General features: G+C 42.8%; 1 protein-coding gene across 2 annotated transcripts in view; it reads left to right on the top strand.

The window, feature by feature from the left end:
• The first annotated feature begins 3,993 nt into the window (after positions 1–3,993).
• Positions 3,994–20,410, top strand: part of SERTAD2 (SERTA domain containing 2) — a 111,939-nt gene continuing 95,522 nt past the window's right edge. The window contains exons 1-2 of one of the 2 annotated variants that reach the window (XM_050952222.1): positions 3,994–4,073; positions 5,284–5,307. The gene's annotated coding sequence lies outside the window, so the exon portion shown is untranslated. Of the gene's footprint in view, positions 4,074–5,228; positions 5,308–13,868; positions 14,107–20,410 lie in introns of those variants that run through there. The other variant, XM_050952223.1, reaches the window with a different exon arrangement.

The raw sequence follows: 20,410 nt of genomic DNA, 5'->3' as shown, positions 1-20,410 counted from the left end.
GCTAGCACAGCTTGAGCTAGTATGCTAAAAATAGCAGTGTGGATGTTGCAGCACCGGCGGGAGTGGTTTGGGCTAGCTGCCCAAGCTTGGACTGAGCAGTTTGGTGGGCTTGGACCGTGGTGACTGGCTCAAACTGCTGCCCGTGCAGCAATGTCCATGCTGGGTTTGTTTGTTTGTTTTTTCATGCCTTAGCTGAGCGAGAGCTCGAGTGAATCTATCTGTGCTGGGACTCTCATCTCCCAGCTGTAGTGTCTGGGGACATCTTAAAGACTTACAGATTTATTTGGGCATAAGCTTTCGTGGGTAAAAAACCTCACTTGGTTTTTTACCCACAAAAGCTTATGCCCAAATAAACCTGTTAGTCTTTAAGGTGCCACCGGACTCCTTGTTATTTTTGTGGATACAGACTAACACAGCTAACTCCTGATATTTAACTGCTATAGTGTGGCTATACTATGTCCCATTGTGGTAGCTGTGTGTGATCAGTGGTCTCATACTGCTGACTTTTGTTCCCCCCCCAAGCACACAAACACACACTTCTGTTCTTTGAAGGGACTTGTTTTGGTGAGAGGTTGATTTATTTTGTCACCGACTTTATTTGCTAGACATTTTGCCTATGGTTTTTAGACATGTTTTTCAGCAGACCCAGAAGTCTTTGAGCATGGAGAGCCATACAAATATTGATAAAATTCCCAATGCCTGACAGTTGGTGTTCAAAATATTCATAATGCCAAGAAAAATCCTTGAAAAACTAAATGGTGGCATTTTATTATGATTCAGAAACTGCCACGTGTCCCAATTTTTAGCTTAAAAATGAACTTCCTATCCAGTGTATATTGGCTTGTGTTTGAGTGAAAATGGGCCCATTCCAAGTAAAATGTGTCTTCAGACTTTCACATTTTAATGTGAAACGTCATTAAAAGAAAAGCAAAATTTGAGATACATAAAATAAGATGAAACTAGATAATAATAGGATGAGTTTGATCCAGTGTTTGGATTTAGTCCCTTGTGGACCACAATCCAGTATTAATTGAAGTAGAATTTTCCATAGTACCATTTACAGCATAGTTGTTACACATGTCAGATACAGAACAAAAGAAATGGAAATATAAAAACCCAGCTCATTTCAATGGGACATTACTAGGTTTCACTCCAAATACTAGTCAACAGTTGTGGGGAGCCTTCAAACATTCTCCGCATGTGCCCCTAAAACTGGAACCTATGGTGTGGGTATTGATAAAGACTACAGCTTTAACTGTTTTGGTTTTAACTGTGACTTTCAGAAAAGTTGGTGCGGGTTAAGAAAGCAAACCTGTGAGGTTACCACTGTAGAGCTTTTGGGAAAACTCTGCTTTATGTTCTAACTTTTGGACCATAAACTTACAACGTACAGCATCCAAAATGCCACATAATGTCACTTCAAATACTGGTTGCCTGCCTATCCTGACAACCGATCTCGAAGCACTTGGCTACATAAAACTCCCATTGACATCAATAGCAGTCTACATACAAAAGGACTGCAAAACTGGGCTGGAGAAGAAATCCAAAGCTCCAGTTCAAAATGCCAGTGTCCTCTTATGAAGAGCAGACAAACGTACTTTAATATCTTCAGTGCATATGGAGAAAAATATCATTGTGTAACAGGATGCTACCTCTTCTTGGGCAGGGTCTTACAGTTCTGTTTCTAGGTTTGATTCACTAGTCTATCCAGAGGTGTCTAACATTCCCATAGGCCAAATCTGGTCTGCTCTACATGACCCTCATCCGATCCATATGCAGATTGTGCAGAATCTAAATTAAAAAAAAAAAAAAAAGGTTGAAACCCTGACTCCATTGAAGTCAATGGGAGTTTTGCCATTGACTTCAACGGGGTCTGGAATTCACTCTAAAGGAACACTGCAGCTGGGAGCATGCATCCCAGGCCAGGGAGACAGACATGTCGGCTCTGCTCACTAAGGCTTTGTCTACACTACATAGCTATTAGCGACACAGCCATGTAAATGCTGTTTGTCGGCACTTTTGCCGACAAATACTTCCACCGCAAAACTTTTATCTTGGGGGGGGGAGGGGAGAGAAGCTTTTTTAAGCACCTGTGAACAAAAGTTTTGTCATTCAATTGGCAGCATAGACAAAGCCTAAAAGTAGCAGTGTTGTGAACAGCGTGGGATGGCTAGCTCATGCTGCGACACCCACACCGCCAGTTTTAGCATTCTAGCTCAAGCAGAGCTAGCATGTGTCTGTCTACCCAGGCTGGGAGAAAGTTTCTAGCTTTCATGCCTGTGAACTGAGTGTAGCCAAAGCAGTACTGTTTTCCTGGGTCTGCAGACAAATGTTAACTCCTTTGTACCCCCAATTAATCTCATTGCAGCGGCACAATATAAATTGAGCTTAACTCATTCATATAATTCATGTCAACATAACTATTGCATAGTAAGTTTTAAATAAAATACTACTAAAATGACAGCCTAGTTCCTAAAATTTCTTGTGCGATCAGGGTAGGGTGACCAGACAGCAAGTATGAAAAATTGGGACGGGGTGGGGGTAATAGAAGCCTATGTAAGAAAAAGACCCAAAAATCAGGACTGTCCCTATAAAATCGGGACATCTGGTCATCCTAGATCTGGATAGCCCTAGGTACATGTGTAAGCATAGTGAGGATTGTTCTGACTTACCAGGAGCCCTTCAATGAAAGTATACCTTTCTGCAAAGGTTAAAAAAAAGTATCTCTCTATGATGGCCCAAATGGCTTTATTCTTATTACTCTCTCATACTAGAAATTCAGGTCTTGCCTAACCTGTATTTCCTCAAAGGCTCAATGGATGACTGGAGAACTAGTAAGATGACATCATCACAAACACCAAGAGAGACCAAAGCACTTTGGAGAAAAGATTGTTGTGATTCAACATTCCTACTCTTTCACTGGAGGGATACGAAAGCATCCACTCTAGTTCATTGATCTATAGCAAAAGCAAAGAGGAGGAGTCCGGTTATTCCTGATATTTCTAAGGTAAAACCAAGCAGAATAAATCATTTAAGGGTTTTTTCAGACCTTTTATCATGATGTAAAAAGGACACAATGCAATTCTCTCTCTCAGATCATCTTTAGAACAGGTATGTTTTTTGCAGAAGGCTGGGATGGTTTTTCTTTTGGTAGCCTTGCTTAAAAAAACAAAACAAAAAAACCCCTATACCTATGGCTGACAATTATCATACACTCTTGCTGTAAAATTAACCCTTAAAACACTGCAGAATTTTAGGGTTGCTCTGTGTGTGTATGAATGCTCAGCCTTGACTATCTGGTTTTGTTGGTTGTAATAAGGCTTGCCTGGCAGGATCAGAATTCATTGACAAATAGTAGTTAAGTGTCAATGTCTTACTTTCCCTAAACACCAAAAAACAAAAAATGTCCACTATTAGTAACCGGGGTGTAGTCTGGAAAGATAATGTATGTTGCACTTATACACAGCTAATGTTGTCCTTAGCTTTTAGTTTTGTCTGGCAATCCGCAAGGCAAGAGACTAATGCTTGTAATGCAACTATGATTTTATCACCGACTCGATTTTGTATCTCAGCACCTGGGGTCAATTTCGTGTAAATAATTAACATGTGAGTATTTTTAAGTGTCCTAGTTTTTACAAAGCCAACTCAAACTTAAGAAAAAAAATCCTGGGCACTGAGCAGATACCTCTAAAGTCACCACTTGCAAACCTGGCGGGATGGGCCTGCCCAAGCTCAGGGAACCTGACTCCCAGCAGGGGCCGTGGAGGTAACAAGCCTTCCCCACCCTCCACTTGGAGAGCCCATCTCAACTTGCAGCCAGCCCTGCTCAGCCGGAGCCAGCGAGCCCCGCCCCAGCAGCCTCTGTCCCCCGCTCCGAGCCCGCAGGCACCGCCCTCCTGGGCTCCAGCCGCGCCACGCCCGGAGCTGGCGGCTCTGCCCGGCAGACCCCGCGGCTTCCGCCAGCTGCCACAGGCAGCCTCGGAGATCGTCCCCCGGGCCTAATCTGTAAAGAAACGAGGTCCGGGGCAGGGGCTGCCAAGCTCAGCGGTGCCGCGGCTCAGCCCGGGCACAAAGTAAGCTCTGCCCGTGCTCCAGGGCCAGGTCTCCCCCAGCCCCATCTTCTGCTCCGCTCAGTGCAACAGCCTGTCCGCCCCGGGTCCTGCCCCGCCCTCGGGGACAGCTCCCCCTCCCGCGCTGCAAGGTCTTCACCCCCCCCCCAACGCGTGCTGCAGGCCCCCCCCAGGCGTGTTGCAGCAGGGTTCCCCACTCCCCCTGAGTGCCGCAGGCTCCCCCAGGGCAAGATCCCCCTCCCCCTAGGCGTGTTGCAGCAGGGCTGCTCACCCCCCACGCGTGTTGGAGACACTCCCAGGGCAGGGCCCCCCCACGCGTGGTATAGGCTCCTCCACGGCAGAGCAAGGCTCTCCATCCCCCCCGCCCCATACGCGTGCGGCAGGCTCCCCCAGGGCAAGACTCCCCTCCCCCTGCGCCTGCAGCAGGCTTCGCAGCCCCCAGTGCCTCCCGCCTCTGCCTCCTTGTCAGGCTCCCAGCCTTCCCCCTGTCTTTGCGTGACCAATTTAGAGGGAGGAGGGGGACGATGCCGCCTCCACTGCCTCCCCCTTACCTCTGATTGGCCGGATGTGCCATGCCCATTAAATTGAAGCCCACAGCTCATTGGCCAGGCTGCCAGACCAGGAGAGGCTCGGTCCCCACAGGGCTCCCCTCCTCTCCCTTTCCCTTCGCAGCAGTGTCCTCAGAAGACTCATTGGGCGAAGGCCGTCCCCCCCCCATATTTGGGTGAGAGCTGCCAGGGCACTGGCTGGGAGCCCTGCTACTCAGCCTGGCCGGCCTGGCCATAGGCTCCCTGGAGCAGTGTGGGCGGGGCTCTTCCCCCTCCTGTGACTAACTAAAGTCTGTGAGTCACTGCACAACCCATCAATCCTATTAAATGCCGTGTGCGGGCAGGCGGTGCTGCCTCTGCTGCTCCCTGCGCTGCCCCAGCCCCTGTGTATGGGCTGCCGCCGCTTCCCCCTCTGATACATGGCTGGCTGGCTGGACTTGTTACAGTGTCACATCCTCCCCGCCAGCTGCAGCACCAACTTCCCCCCCAGCTAGTCTCCTCCTGCCCGGGGCTGCTGCAAAGTGATGGGATAGAGCAAAGCCACTCCAGCACCTGGGCTCCTATTTATTACAGCCTGTCTCCTTCTCCTATTCCTTGGTGGTTCTTCCTCTCTTCCTTTCCCTTCTTTATTTTGTTCTTCCCTTTCCCCTTGTCTTGGAGCCTAGATTTGTTGAGTTCTTCTGAAAAGGGTGAGTACAAGACATGGCCTTTCTGACTTAACGTTTTTGAGCGGTACCCTCTTTTAATGGAAAAAAGTCTTATATGGGTTTTGGGGTCTGCCTTGGCATGTGCTGTTTGCTTATTCAATAAAGATCTAGAATTAAAAAGAAAATGAGGGTGGGAGAGAGGGTAAATGATCATTATCCTTTACTACTGCTACTTGCTGAATGGGTCACTTATCTGTTGCAAACTGTTTAAAAGTTGAATTGATTTCTTTAAAGTTAACTCTGATATGGATCAAAGATACTTTTTTCTCTCTCCTTATCTTATTTTACTCCCTCCCTTTTACTCATCTTTTGTCTGTCTAGATTTTGATTTTTTTTATTTTTATAAAGTACCTATGATCAGTACAAATCCACATGAAATAGCTATAGATACATTCGTTGTTTTGAAATAAAAATATATTTTTTTGACATTGGGAAAAAATCTATGTGATATATACCAACTTTTCAAAGTAATTCATATTGAAATGTAGTTTGATGGAGCAGTAGACATCTCACTGCCCAAATCATACTGCAGTTCAACTCTTTTTGAAATTTTGTGCTGTGTGTATGTCCTTTTTATTAAAACGAAACTATTAAGTAGTTATAAAGTGTCTGAACCCACAACAAACAAGGAAATTCATTTGTTTTACCACTGCATCCTTACCACACTCTGATCTGTCTAGATATTTCAACACATATGAAATGTATGAGCCTTATGACTGAATCACAGGAAAATGAGTGTATCCCATTAGATTTTTAGCCTTCAGTTTGAATGTCCTTTTAGTGGACTAAACTCAGATTCAAAATATTAGTGTAAAATAGTTTGACCTGGAATTTGTATTGATCATTTAATATATAATTAAAAAATGAGACTGGAGCATTAATTTGTGTTTTGTATAACCATAATATCCAAAGTTACTAAAATGAAAAACTAAGTCTCAACCCCAACAAGTAGTTACAGCGTATCTCCAGAAGATACTTTCTAAGCCTCAGTACTTTACCTATGTTTACTATGTATAAAAGTATACAGTACTTTGATCTATGTATAAAATATTTTAAATAGCAGACTAGTAACGTACAACATTCAAATCAGGTAAATAAAACAGTTTTGAATTGTGGTGTTTGGATGTTTATGCTCCTTTTTTACAACACTCCAATTTTGTCTCTAACTCATGGCTAAAAACAGTCACTAGAAATTTCCATTAAACTTTGTTAAAATCAATAATTCATGCCAGACTAAGATCTTGTACACCAAGTTTCAACAGTCCTGTAAAATATATATATATTTGTAAATGAGAAGAAATCAAGATAGCTATGATTTCGTTAGCCATTGACTTCTGAAATGAAACCCAGCGATTGTCCAGAGACAAAAAAATTGGACAGGTGAGAAATTCATATGTTGTCACCCATGACATTGAAAAAGGGGGAGAAAAACGTAGATGACTGAGATACTAAATTCAGAGCTTAGTAACTACTTTCTGTTAACTTTTTATTGTACATATCAATTATGAGCCAAAATCATTGCTTGCATAACACTGTCAGACCCCGTGTACTTACAGCAAGCATGAATTTGCCCAATGTGTGTAAATCTTTTTAAAATACCTGTTACAATTGTTCTCATGGGGCCCTTTTAGATATGGTCTGTTGAGTCAATATTACATAGTTATGGCCCTACCAAATTCATGGCCCATTTTGGTCAATTTCACGGTCATAGGATTTTAAAAATCATGTCATGGTTTCAGCTATTTAAATCTGAAATTTCACAGTGTTGTAATTGTAGGGGTCCTGACCCGAAAAAGAGGTGTGGGGTGGTCACAAGGTTATTGTAGGGGGGCTTGTGGTACAGCTACCCTTACTTCTGCGCTGCTCCTGGCAGCAGTGCTGCCTTCAGAGCTAAGCAGCTGGAGAGCGGCGGCTGCTGGCTGGGCACCCAGCTCTGACGGCAGCGCCGCTGCTAGCAGCAGCACAGAAATAAGGATGGCATGGCATGGTATTGCCACCCTTACTTCTGTGCTGCTGTTGGTGGGATGTTGCCTTCAGAGCTGGGCACCCAGCCAACAGCTGCCGCTCTCCAGCTGCCCAGCTCTGAAGGCAGCGCAGAAGTAAGGGTGGCAATACTGCAACCTCCCTAAAATAACCTTGTGACCCCCGCCCCACAACTCCCTTTTGGGTCAGGGCACTCAATTTGAGAAACGCTGGTCTCCCCCCTGTAATCTGCGTAGTATAGTGTAAAAGCACACAACAGACCAGATTTCACAGTCTGTGATGTGTTTTTTATGGCTGTGAATTTGGTGGGGCCCTGTACATAGGCCTGTTTCACCTCTCTGAAACCAGTTTTTATACTAGTGCACCGCCAATAATTTTAATGGAGTTACTCTTTATTTACATCTGTATGGGAAGAGATTAGAATCCACTGTTTTCAGAAAGCCTCCAGATAGTTACATGACAAACTGAGATTCCAGCTGTCAGCGGAGGCAGTTCTGCTACTGTTACTCACAGTGAGTGGTATTTTATTACACGAATAGTCCCTTTGATCCCGGTGTGACTACTCACATGCTAAAGTACCAATCAGTGTGAGTAAGGGTGACAGGATCAGGCCCTTAATATATATATTTTTTTCCTTGAAATAAGAATATACTGGATTACTGACATATTTCTTGGGGTCATGGCAAATTTTTCTGAGAACTAAGTGTGAAGTTATTCTATTAAATGATTACACCAGAAATAACTGTTTAAGATGATCCCTATGCTACAAATGAAATAAGCAAGCAAGTTAAGTATTCTGGCTGTGTCTTTTGATGCTGTGGAAGGTAGAAAGATTGTTCTGAAATTCAGTATCTTGTAATGAAATTCTGTGCTGGAGAGAACTTTGAAAACTAAAGGTCTTGCAGGAAGCAAGTTGGTAATGGAGTGTTAGAGGTGCTTTTTTACAATATGCCATGAAGAATTTTATTGTTGATTTCAGTGGGAGCAGAAACAGTGGGATAGTCTGTCTTAGAGCAGTTGATGTTGTAGGAAGTGTTCACAATGCTACTCCTCTGCCTTCTGTCTTAGCAGAAAGACCTGTGCTAAACAGACTGTTAAGAAGAAAGACTGTCTAGTGAAGTGATGTTGTTTCCTGTCTTGATGCGTTACATGTACTTTTTTATAAATTTCCTGAAACTTGTATAGGACACGCTCAGGATGAAAGACAATTATTTCATGTCTGTTTCATGTTTTCACTTCCTTTTATGACTGTATTCATTGCTATGCTTTTGTGTCACTGATTGCGATGTTATTGTAATTAACATTAATTGTGCAAACTAGATTGTTTTTAGAGGTTCTCCCACTCTGTATTGATATTGTCATCTTGTTTGTTAAACAAGAATGCATACATTTCAGGATGCTGAAGGAACTACAGCTCTTCATTACAAAATAGTTTCTGCATGGGAAACAAACATACCACTTTTAGCTCAAACATTTTGTGAAATTTTTTATTTGACAGCACTGCTTAGTCACACAATTTGATCTGAAATAATTAGGCACAGTAACAAGGATACAAAATAGGAAGTAAGTATAGTGGCTGTGTGAAGAGAGTATCTAGACTTTAGAGTTTCACCATATTCTTTCAAGATAGACAGGATTATTGAGTAAAATCTGCAGTCCTTATTTGAATAAAGTTTCCATTTTAAGTATGTGAGAATTTTTTACCTGCTTAAGGAAAACAGATTTTGGCTGGTAGTAAAGTGCTAGGTTTGGCAAAACAAGCTGATGGAACAGGCAACTTTCTTTAATTCTTCTTTTTTTGTTGCTTTTAATTTATGCTTTGTTGTCTCTAAAAACCTCCGCATAGCTTGAAGGGTGATATTAGTTTTACACCCTAACTTTTCTAAACAAAAGTGCTTTAGAAGAAATGATTAAAGTCTAAGAATGTTTTATATAGAGGAAGTACATGATATTTGAATTAATTCTTTCAGATTGATTATAGTGAAATTAATAGAAATCTTTAAATCTGACTTTGAATTGCCCCTATGAAATACTTGAGAGCTGAATGTGATTCATGTTAGAATCTCAATAGAAATCATAATTGCAAGGATATTTGTGTTCTGTTTTTATATTCATAATATACTTACAGGAGAAATACTATGGCGGAGGGGGAATTTAAATTGGAATTATTTTACACTGTCAACATTCTAAGATGTTGGTGTGTAAACATACTGTAAAACATTAGAAAACGATTCTCAGTTTTCCTCTGACTTTCCATACCAAATAAACCATAATTTGTTTTCAGTTCGTATTTGCTATTTGTCTTTTGTGCAAGACCATCACAGTAGTCCTCTGGAAAGTTAAAAACAGTACCCTGGGCTCTAACTAGTGGAGGTTATGTAATTAAATGGGAAGATTCCATAGTATTAGAAAATTTACCATTTAGCAATCTAGTGAGTCTGTTAAGCCATGGAAATGATTTTATGAAAATCAATAAAATTGTGATTTTTCTTCTAATCGTAGATCCACGTTAAAAGAAAAAGATGCTATTTCTTGGCAGCATTTCACATTGGCTTGCTAAATAGTTAATTTAGGAAGGCGTTCTCTTCAGTTTAGATAATACATGTAAAGATGATAAATATTTTTTGCTTTTGTTTTTTTAAATCTTTAGTTATTAGATTGCCTTCCAGAAATCACACTAACATGCTGGCCTGTAAGTGATTTCAGTGTGTCTGTCAGCAGAATCAAGAGAGAAGCTCACTTATTTTTCAGATGACATGCTGGCATGACATTGGTTCCTACTGCCTAAATATTATATATTCCTTCGCTTCCAGCTTATGGTTCCATACTCATGCTTTGAAGTAACTCAGGTGTATGGAAAGTTCCAATATACCAGGATGTGATGTACCCAAAGTAAATTTGAAAGAGAAATTGTGACCTGAAGTATTTTAGAGAGTGGAGTGGAGAGAGTTGGTATTGATCCCTGTAGAATCGCCTTGCCTCAAAGGTCCACCTGTTCTGGGATTAGCAAAAGAAGTAACTAGACCATCGGTCACATTAAGTACCTGGAAGAAAGAAGTAACAAATTGACAGCCTTCCTTTTTAGCATGTATGAAACATTAAGTGTTGGTGATCTGTATGAGATACTGTGGGGCAGTAAATGGGAGCTGTTAATCCTTAATGTTGGGACTTTGTGTTTTGCAGCTGAAATGAACATTACTTAATTAAAATAAGATAACCCGTTCAAAATCTCCAGAGTGTTATGATCCTGAACCAGATACTCCAAAACATTTATTCAAGCAAAATAAGGAATTCTGAATCTTTTCTTGTGAGGAAACTTGCCTGCCTTAGTGATCTATACTGTAATTCTTAACTCCCCTAAAATTAATATATAACAAACTCCAAGTCCGCAGCTTTATGAAGAACCTACATCATGACACATCTGAGGAGTGAAAGTGCTGAGTTTTGGAATGTTGGGGGCTTACAAAGCTTGTTCTTGTATGAACAGAAACTGTTCAAAATGCCATATTTATGATGCATGCAACAGTAAAGGTCACCAACTTGGAAAATGTAATAATATGGTTCATGTTGACATTTAAGAGGGAATGCAGATTGGAGTGAGCCACACCCCAATCTGTTCTGGGGGTTCTTATGGGCCTGCATTTTTTCACTGCATTGAAACAAACACAATCAGCAGTGTGCCCCTTTTCTCCACCCCAGCCAAAATCCTTTCTATGGTGAAACTGAGAAAATGTTTGTAATCTTCAGCATTTTATTGTTTGTTGTTAATCTATTATTAAACAGAGCCATTGAGGGTCAGAGTGGGGCTTTTAGTGTTCATCTGCATTTTAGAAGCAGTATTTTGTCTTCTGGTCAGGTTGTGTTCCCAAAAGACCATGGGAGTCAGAGTTAGCACATTTTACAAATAGGTTCCTGATTCTCCAAAATATTGCCTGTAGTTAAGGAAACTTATTATGACCCTGTGGCCTTCACTACTTTTCTTTGGCACTGCTGTGGGAATCAGTTCAAGGATAGTTGTAAGAACATAGAAGTGAAAAACAGGGATAAAGAAATCCTAACGTGATCCAGAACAAACTTCTGTTAGATTCAATAACATAAAGCCAGAATCTCAAGAAATAACGAAGAGGTTACTTTTCATAAAGTCACATAAAATGTGAAGCTTCCAAGTGGAGAGGAAATTGTAATCACACCGTTGTTTCTGTCTTGTAAACCATTCAGCCATTAACAGTGAGGTTAAAGAGCATTAATTCTGACATCAAATTTCTTGTGAACTTGGAATTTTCCTTGTCAAAATTAAAATTTGAATTTATTGCATTTTCCTATATATACTAGAAACTTTGGGGAAGTTTTTAGTTAGTTAAACTTTGGGGGAAAATAAAGCACTAACACTGTGGTAAGGAACATGCATTGTATTTTTCTTGAAATAAAATAGAAGATGTGCATATTTACCCCTGTGTTTACTCCTCCTCCTTCTACTTCTCTTCTTCTGTCTCGTATCTCTTCCATTTCCTCTCAGTGTCCTCTCTTGTTTTCTCCTCTCGCTCTCCTCTTGATCCCTTTTTGTTTCTTTCCTCCTTCTTTCTCCTTTTACCTCTTAGTACCGTTATTAGTATTATCAATTATTGAGTTACATTAGACCTTAGGTGCTGAAGTCAGGATTGGGATCACCTTTTGCTAGGCACATTATACAAAACCATAGTAGCTGTCCCTGCTCCAAAGAGCCTACAACTTGACCAGACAAGATAAACAAAGGGTGGTAGGGGAAACAGAGGCAGAGTGAGGTGTAATGACTTGCCCAAGGTGGCACAAAGCAGGTGAGGAGGATAGCCAGGAATAGAAGATGGGTCCAGAGCCGCACCCCAGTACCCTGTCCAGTAGATCACCCACCTCATATCTTTTCACCTCTTTCTGCTTTCTGTTTTTTGAGTTCCTCATCCATTTGCTCTTTTCCATCTTAAATACACTCTGAGTCTGAGTGACTTTTCAGAGTGCATTTTGGGACTGTTCTGTAGCCATAAACATTTCTCTTCTGATACCATTTACACTGGTGCAGCATCACTGATTTCAGTGGAATGTCTCCTGACTTATACAGGAATATGTGAAATCACAGTTAGGCCCACTGACTTCACATACCAGAAGAATACATGTACGGTCAGGTTAGGCACCAAAATATATATTTTAAAAAATGAATGTAGACAGGGAAAAGGCAATTTTTGGTGCATTTGTGTTATAATTTACATGCTGCACAAATCCAACTTAGGAATACTGTAGTGGTAAAAGATACATCTCCTATTAGTTCTTAAAGGACCACATCAGCTATTCTACTGGGCCCAGTAATCTGAAAATTTGAAAGGTAAGCAGCACTTTTCACCATGATGAGTAACCTATTTGAAAATATAGTTTCTAAATAGACTTGCCGTATCTAAGGCTACTACTAGCCGGGGTCATCTTGCTATGATGACTCTGCAGGGTAAAAGCAGGAAGCTGATGTCTAGGCTGTTAAATCAGTACTGAAAGCAGGTTGGAAATTGGCTTGCAATGGCACTAAAAACATAAAAGTAGCAGTAGTCCCCTTTCTTCTTTCCCAAGCAAATTTTTTTTTAACTTTGAAACTGACAAAATTGTTTTGCTTAAACTTTTAAATTTAAAATTTTCCTCACTCTCAAATATTTAATTTGTTCCCAGGAAAAAGTGCTTCTTATCTTTTTCAAACTTTTAGATTGAGGGGCTTGACATAGTGGCACATGTGGCATCCCTAACTTAGAAAATCCACTCTCCTAAATCACAGGCTTTTTTTCCCAGTAGTTAATTAAAAATTAGATGAACTGCCTTTTTGCTCAGGGCAAATATTGGATTTCTTGGATGGTATCGTATGGATTAAACGTCGTTCCTTCATACACTTTATTATTCTGTAGGGGCGGCATCACAGTTGTCCAAGCATAAGTGGTTACCCACACAAAATGACCATGCTAAGGATTTAAGTACACAGTGCAGAAAATTCAAAAGTTACAGTTTCCAGAGCATTTGTTAACTTGTCCTTTTTTGCACACACACTCGTTAATATTCCTCTGTGTGTCCATTTATGCCCATCATGGTCAACATACCCCTTTGTCCAGGGCATACACGCATGTTGGGTGATTCACCTGCACGCACCCACATTCTCTGTCACCTGCAATTCAAGCTCACACAGTCGCTCTTCTTTAAGTGCTTGTTGATTTCTCCTTCCCTCTCTTTTTCTGAGTGCAGCAATCTCCTTGGCTTTGCCTGAGAATCCTGGCCTCCGAGGGTCCTGCTTTTGCCTGAGAGTAAGAGCAGGAAGCAAGCACTGTCTGCCCCATTTATGAATGTAGTAATAAATCCATACTGCTCTTACTCAGGCAAACGGGTTCCTTCAGGTACTAGTAAGGGGAGTCTGTAGCAAGTCCTGTGTTCCAGATCACATGGAAAGTAAGAACTCTAACCAGTAGCTTCGTTGCTTTTCTCCTCTGATAGTCTTTTTGTTTGTTTGTTTTTTTTCCCTCCCCATGCACCAATTGGACTCATGTTCTGAAGTGGAGAAGCTGGGAAGATCTCCTACTGCTTTCCCAGGCTCATGGGAGAAGCAGGGATGGGACAGAGAAAGCTCCCAAGGGCTCCCTCTGGCCCTACAATGACATCCCTCTGCCTCCAAGGGAGAGGAATGAAGGTTTCTCTGCTGCTCCCCTTTCCTTGACTTCTGTGAGAGGACAGTGACATTTCCTCTTTCCAGAGGAAAAGGGGAGTGAGATAGTTGCACCCCTTATGAAAAATCAGCATCAGGTAAGTGCTGGAGAGCCATGGGGCTATTCATCTGGCCCTGATCCCCCCAGATTGTGTATCTGCATTACATACATGAGTTATTTATTTTAAATCAAGAGGCTAGATTTGTGTATGTGTGGTTTCCATGTGTGTGTTTTTAATGGTTATGCTGGATTTTTGCCATGCCACAAAACTGATTAGAAATTATTATAATGAAAAGGGGGCAGTGGATCATTTCAGAGCGAGGTAACATGGCTGGGAGAAGGCAAATCTGAACACTTTCCCAGTTGGATGAGCAAAGTGTGTAGGTTCCCCACCATCACCTCCAGGAGCTACTACTGTGCTCATTTTTTGGGTCAAAGACGAGACCACTATTTAGTTATATTAATATATAAACTTGTGTGTGTTGTGCTATTATTTATGTGCAGTAGTGCCCACTGTGTGCCAGGCAGTTGATGACAGTTCCTGCTCCAAGTAGCTCACAAGCTAAAGTCATAGGTCAGGGGAAGGAGAATAACAATAGGCAATTTATATGCAAATCAACAGGATTTACTATAGGCAGCATACGAGAGCTGGGGCTTTTAAGAGAGATGTAAATGCGGGCAGGGTTAGGTGCCTTGCAGGTGACCTCAGGGAGGTCAAACCCTGTGCAGGGGGCTGCATGAAAGGAGGTGTGTGGCACAGATTTTGTGCAAATCTGACAAAATGAGTGAACGAGGTTGGGAATGGGGAGAGGGAGAGGCGGGGGAGGCAAGGCAGTGTTAGACAGGAAGGATAAGAAGGGAGAGACAGAACTTTGAGAGTGGTGAGCAGAAACTTAAATTTGAGTTTGGTATAATCGGATGGGAAGCCAATAGAAGGATTCAGAAAGGGGAGTTAAGTTACAATGTATATACAAACTGCAGTGTGGTTGAATTTATTATGTTAGCAGCTATTGTACACTTGAATTTTCTGGCTCTTTTTCATTTAAACTCTCAGCTATATAATGTTGAGTTCGTGTAGGGATTTTTTTAAAATGTCTTTTGCATCTAATTTCCTAAGCGTTCTAACAGGAGTAAAAAACATTAACTGAGTGCATGCCATGTTGAGTTCCCATTACTTTTGGGTTGAGACACTTCGGTGCAAAGAGTAACCATGAGACACTTCGGTGCAAAGAGTAACTTCTCTGAAAGTTGTAAGTACCTGAAACCAGGGACTTGGACTGAAAGCACATTGGGACCAGGGCTGTCGCATATATTTATGTTTCAAACAGTGCTCAGAGGCCTCTGGGTGCTAGGGTAGTACAAATAATCAATAATCCAGTTTAAAACAAACAAAAGGATGTATTTTTTTTCACATAACGCACAGTGAACCTGTGGAACTCCTTGCCAGAGGATGTTGTGAAGCCAAGACTATAACTGGATTCAAAAAAAGAACTAGATAAGATCATGGAGGACAGGTCCATCAATGGCTATTAGCCAGGATGGTCAGGGATGGTGTCCCTAGCCTCTGTTTGCCAGAAGCTGGGCATGGGTGATGGGATGGATCACTTGATGATTACCTGTTCTGTTCATTCCTTCTGGGGCACCTGGCCACTGTCATAAGACAGGATATTGGGCCAGATGGACCTCTGGTCTCACCTAGTTTGGCCATTCTTATGTATGTTCTTATAATAATTTAGAATAAAAACTCTTCAGCCATAATTCTATGATTACATGTGTGTGTGTGAGAGAGAGAGAGTCTCTCTCTCCCCCTCTCTCTTTTTCTCTCTTTCTTCCTCCATTTGGAAGGATGAAATGCAGAGCTTTTTCTAAGAAGGTATCTAACATGTGTCCTCAAATTAGCCAGTAAGTGGCATTACAAAATGTTTACAGCAAGTGGCTGGCAATTTTCCTATCCTTCTTGCCACTGGAAACATAATGCTTGTGCAGTGTGCTCATTCACAAGACATCTGCATGCTGAGCTGGTCCTGGAGACACACACTGTGGTTGTGTGTGGCCTCATTGGTGGCCAAAGAACATGGCCTGGGAACAACGGTAATAAACCGTTTTTTCTTTATTTGACAGTACGACAGAAGGGGTGAGAACGACGGGAGCCGAATTTGCAGGGGAGCAGTGGGAACATCTTGGGATGGGTGGGGAGATGAGAAGTCGAGTAGGTAATTGTCAGTGCCATTATGTGGTGGAGGACTTCAGATAATTTCTAACCCTCAGCGTTCTGCGCGCAGTAAAGTAATAACATAATAGCACTGAATGCCCTGAGCACAGCAAGATGGAGTGATTAATTAAAGGTGATTCTGATCATTGACTTAAATCACTTGATTTTTTTATTTTTAATAATTGACTTAAATCAGATTGAGGCTTCATGAAAACTAATTTGAAAATGTACGCTATTACAATGTTGGATTATAATTTAATTGTACATTTAAAATGTACTTAAATGCCACTACTCAGTGGATATCGTATTTTGAATTTTACAAAATTGCCGTAAGCAAAAATCAAAATATTGAAAACTGAGGCGTTATCCTGTGAACACACAAGCAGGTACATAGCTTCACTCACATGAATGCTCCCATTGATTTCAAAGGGCTAAAATTGGGTTTTTGTTAAGCAAATTTCTCCTAGTGGCATAAAATCTGTCACTTCAAAAAAAAATTGCTTCAGTGTAAACCGTGAAAAGTTATTTAGATTGTCAATATGTTAACGTTATTGTGAAACTTTTTTATGCACAGATCAAAATGTTCAAAAACAACCTACAGTTAGGCTTCTTAGCTCAGTCTTAGGCAACGGAGTGACTCAGGAGCACAAGACCCATTGACGTCAGACTGCAGGCTCTAATGGAGGAGGACAGCCTGGTCGAAATAGTTCAGCTTGCTTAACCTGTGGAAGCTCAATATATCGTAAGGGGGTGTTGGTTGCAAATACCGCATGGGCTGTTTGCTTATCAATCCTGTGCTTGCATTTGTGGTGTTCTCATGGTAGGGATGTTATTGAGGCCCTGGTCTTGTCCTTTTCAGCATAGAGGGGTATGAAAGTTCTTTTGGAGAAAAAAATCTACTGACAAATCACTGTCGTATCTGAAGGCTTCTCAGCAGGAATGGGCCCATGCTGCCTGTGGCTGACCTTGGCCTGCCCCTGTGCTGGAGGCTGCGAGGAGGTAGTTTGGTGCTGGCTATCCTGAATCCCTGGTCCTGGAGGATTCTGCTACACAAGAGGAATCCTCACCTGGCCACTTAAGTCAGCAGTGACTATGTTTGCTCTGCTTCAGCTGTTTGACGGGGCTGAGGATCTGGTCCAGCTAACTTAAACTCGCAAGCACCCTGTCAGGTGGAATGAGAGTTTCATCCCTCTTTTACGGATGAGGAAACTGAAGCACGGATATTCCTCCGCTCCCCTGGAAATCTGAGTCAGAAGTAGCAGTAGAAGAAAGACCTTCTGACTATCAATCCTCTGCTTTAATCACAAGATATTTCTTGAACCACTTACTAAAAAGCAGCTTAAATTGTTACTCTGTTAGTGGCTCCACCTCCCCATGTAGACTTGTATATACAATGCATGATCACGTAGTAAGTGGAGATATTTTGTTAGTGTTTCTCTGTACATGACACTATAAATTATGTCATAGGGAGAGGTTTTGTTCATGTGTGTTAGTGCTTAGTGGTTGTATTTTTGGTTTTCTCATATTTATTTCTAAGCTTTTAGTAACTGAGAAGGAGACAGATGTGTGGATAGCAGTATGTGCAGCCAAATCATCCTCTTGGCTTTTAGGTACAGAGGGAACAAAAGGTGTTCATGGACCAAGCAAAGATGAGTTGTAAGCACGTAATGGAAGGATGGCCCAGTAGCTAGAGTGCTAGCCTGGGCTGTGCGGGAGACGAGTTCAATTCCTGCTCCGCCACAGATTTCCTGTGTGGCCCTTGGCAAGTAACTTAGTCTCTCTCTGTCTCAGTTCCTCATCTGCAATATGGAGATGACAGTGCTTCTCTGTCTCAGAGAGCTGTGAAGATAAATGCACTCAATATTGCGAGGCGCTTAGCTGCTAGGATGTTGAGAGCCCATACGAGGGCCTTAGATAGCAAATGAGGGGAACTTCTAAACAGCATCTTTCTCTCCCTGAAGCTCTTCTGTACAAACAGCATGTAGTTTGGGCACAGAGGTTTTGTAGGTATGTAGATGAAAGCCACTTGATATGGTGGGCCCACAGCAAAATACACATGGGTGTGAGTATCTAAGTCTTCATAATGGAGGGCTTTTCCTGTACTATATCACAAGCTGCTACTTCTATCTCTCCTCCATTTTAATGGCTTACACATGATACTGACTGACTTAACTCAGGTGTGGGGGATGCTGTCTATATTACAGAGTACCACTGCCATCTTTCTTAATTATGTATGAGGTATGGCCATTATACCTATTTCCTGATCTATATTAACAGAAGGAAAGGAAATAATACCATCCAGAGCTGGAAATTAGTTCAGTGGCTTGACTCTGGTTAGTGGTCAGGCAGCGATAAGCATGAGGTATAAAGTGCAAACTGGTTTTCTTTAAGGCTAACTCCAGGCAGCTGTGTGCTCTGGTAGGCTGGGAATGTAGGAGATGGCAATCCTACGTCCCTCATGTTATGCTGACTGCGTACATACACTTCTACCCTCATATAACGTGACCCGATATAACACGGGTTCGCATACAAGGCAGTAAAGCTCTGACATGCTGCTCTGAGCAGCGTGTTAAGGTGCTGGGCCAGGTTGGGGCCGAGGGGTTGGATAAGGGGCAAAGGGTCTCGGGAGCAGTCGGAGCTCCCCCCCTCCAAGGTCTGGGGGGCAGGAGCTGTGGGAGGGCACTTTTGGGGCCCTGCAGTCCCAGAGTGGCCCAGGGGATTAGCAGGGGGCCGGAAGCAGCCCGGTCTGCTTCCCCAGCCCCAGCAATGTCGCTCGGGGGGGGGGGTTGGGGAAGGGGTCCCCCCTACACTCACCAGCAGTGGTGGAAGCGGAGCAGCCCAGCCCCAGCCAGCTCCGCTCCTCCAGCTCCCAGCCACGTCGCTCTGCTTCCCGCCACAGGTGAGTATGGGGGGCGTCCTTTCCCCAACCTCCCCACACTCACCGGTGGCGGGAAGTGGAGCAGCCCAGCCACGTCGCTCTGCTTCCTGCCACAGGTGAGTGCAGAGGTGGGGGGAGGGGGGTCCTTTCCCCAACCTCCCCATACTCACTGTCAGCAGAAAGCGGAGCGCCACAGCTGGGAGCTAGCAGAGTGGAGTGAGCTGGGGCCGGGCTGCTCTGCTTCCCGCCTCTGCCAGTGAGAGCCTGTCAGGGGCGGGGTATGTGGATAGGGGTCAGAGCAGTCAGGGGACAGGGGTGTTGGGTAGGGGGTGAGGTCCTGGGGGTGATTAGGGACCGAGGTCTCTGGAGGGGGCAGTCAAGGAACAAGGAAGTGGGGGGGCCAAAGGAAGTTTTATATAACTGGTGAGATTTTTTTTGTCTCCCGAGGACCGCGTTATATCGGGGTAGAGGTGTACTTCATTTTACACAGATTTTACACTGTTGTTTCCTATGTGAAAGGTCAGTGTACAATGTATAGGGGCCCCAGATGCACCAAGAAGTATTACATATACTACAGATGGCATATTTCTCATATACCGCATGCTCAGCAACTACCAGCTTGAGTCAGAATTGGGGTATTTCCACTCTGGTCTCTGACACTGAAAGGCCTAATCTCCTTTTATATTTTTAATATATTGCCTCTGAAATCATCTGAAGCTGTTGGAGAGCTGTCTAGGCCAATGGTAGAGCTTTTCATTTTCTAGAGGGCTTCCGTGCATATCAGATTGGGCTCCTAGCCTCTCACTAGCCCCAGTTTGAGCAATTTAAGTCCCAAACTTATCCCACTAGTGCCTACAAAATGCAGAGCCTGATCCTGAGAGGTGTTACACGTGTTCCACATCTCCTGGTCAGGTCTTTTGTCTTGTATGACATTGTTCCCAGTGGCATGGGAGGAAAAAGGCCACGGGCATTTTTTATGGAGTACATGTTATCTCCCTGCATTTTTACATTCCTTCCAGCTTTCAAGCTCTATATCACAGCTACCATCCTTTTAGCCAAGAGGGCTTGGGCAATGTTCTTTGCTCACTGGTGCCGGAAGGAGCACTGTTGAATGAGAAGAGGGATTTCCCTGTTTAAAACAGGAGGTACAAAGTGTATTTCCTCTGTAGCACTCCTAGTCTTGCTGGCTTGGAGAAAGGGACAGGAACTGATCTCTGCTCTGACCTGATCTCTCTGTATGCTGGCCCCGACAGTCTCTTATTCTCTATTGCATTTTTCTCCTTTTGGGAGGAACTTTGACTCTGTAATAAT

The sequence above is a fragment of the Gopherus flavomarginatus genome, chromosome 4, assembly GCF_025201925.1.
Source record: "Gopherus flavomarginatus isolate rGopFla2 chromosome 4, rGopFla2.mat.asm, whole genome shotgun sequence".
Taxonomy (NCBI): domain Eukaryota; kingdom Metazoa; phylum Chordata; order Testudines; family Testudinidae; genus Gopherus; species Gopherus flavomarginatus.
The sequence above is the reverse complement of the archived record's forward strand: the minus strand, read 5'-3'. Positions and strand labels throughout refer to the sequence as shown.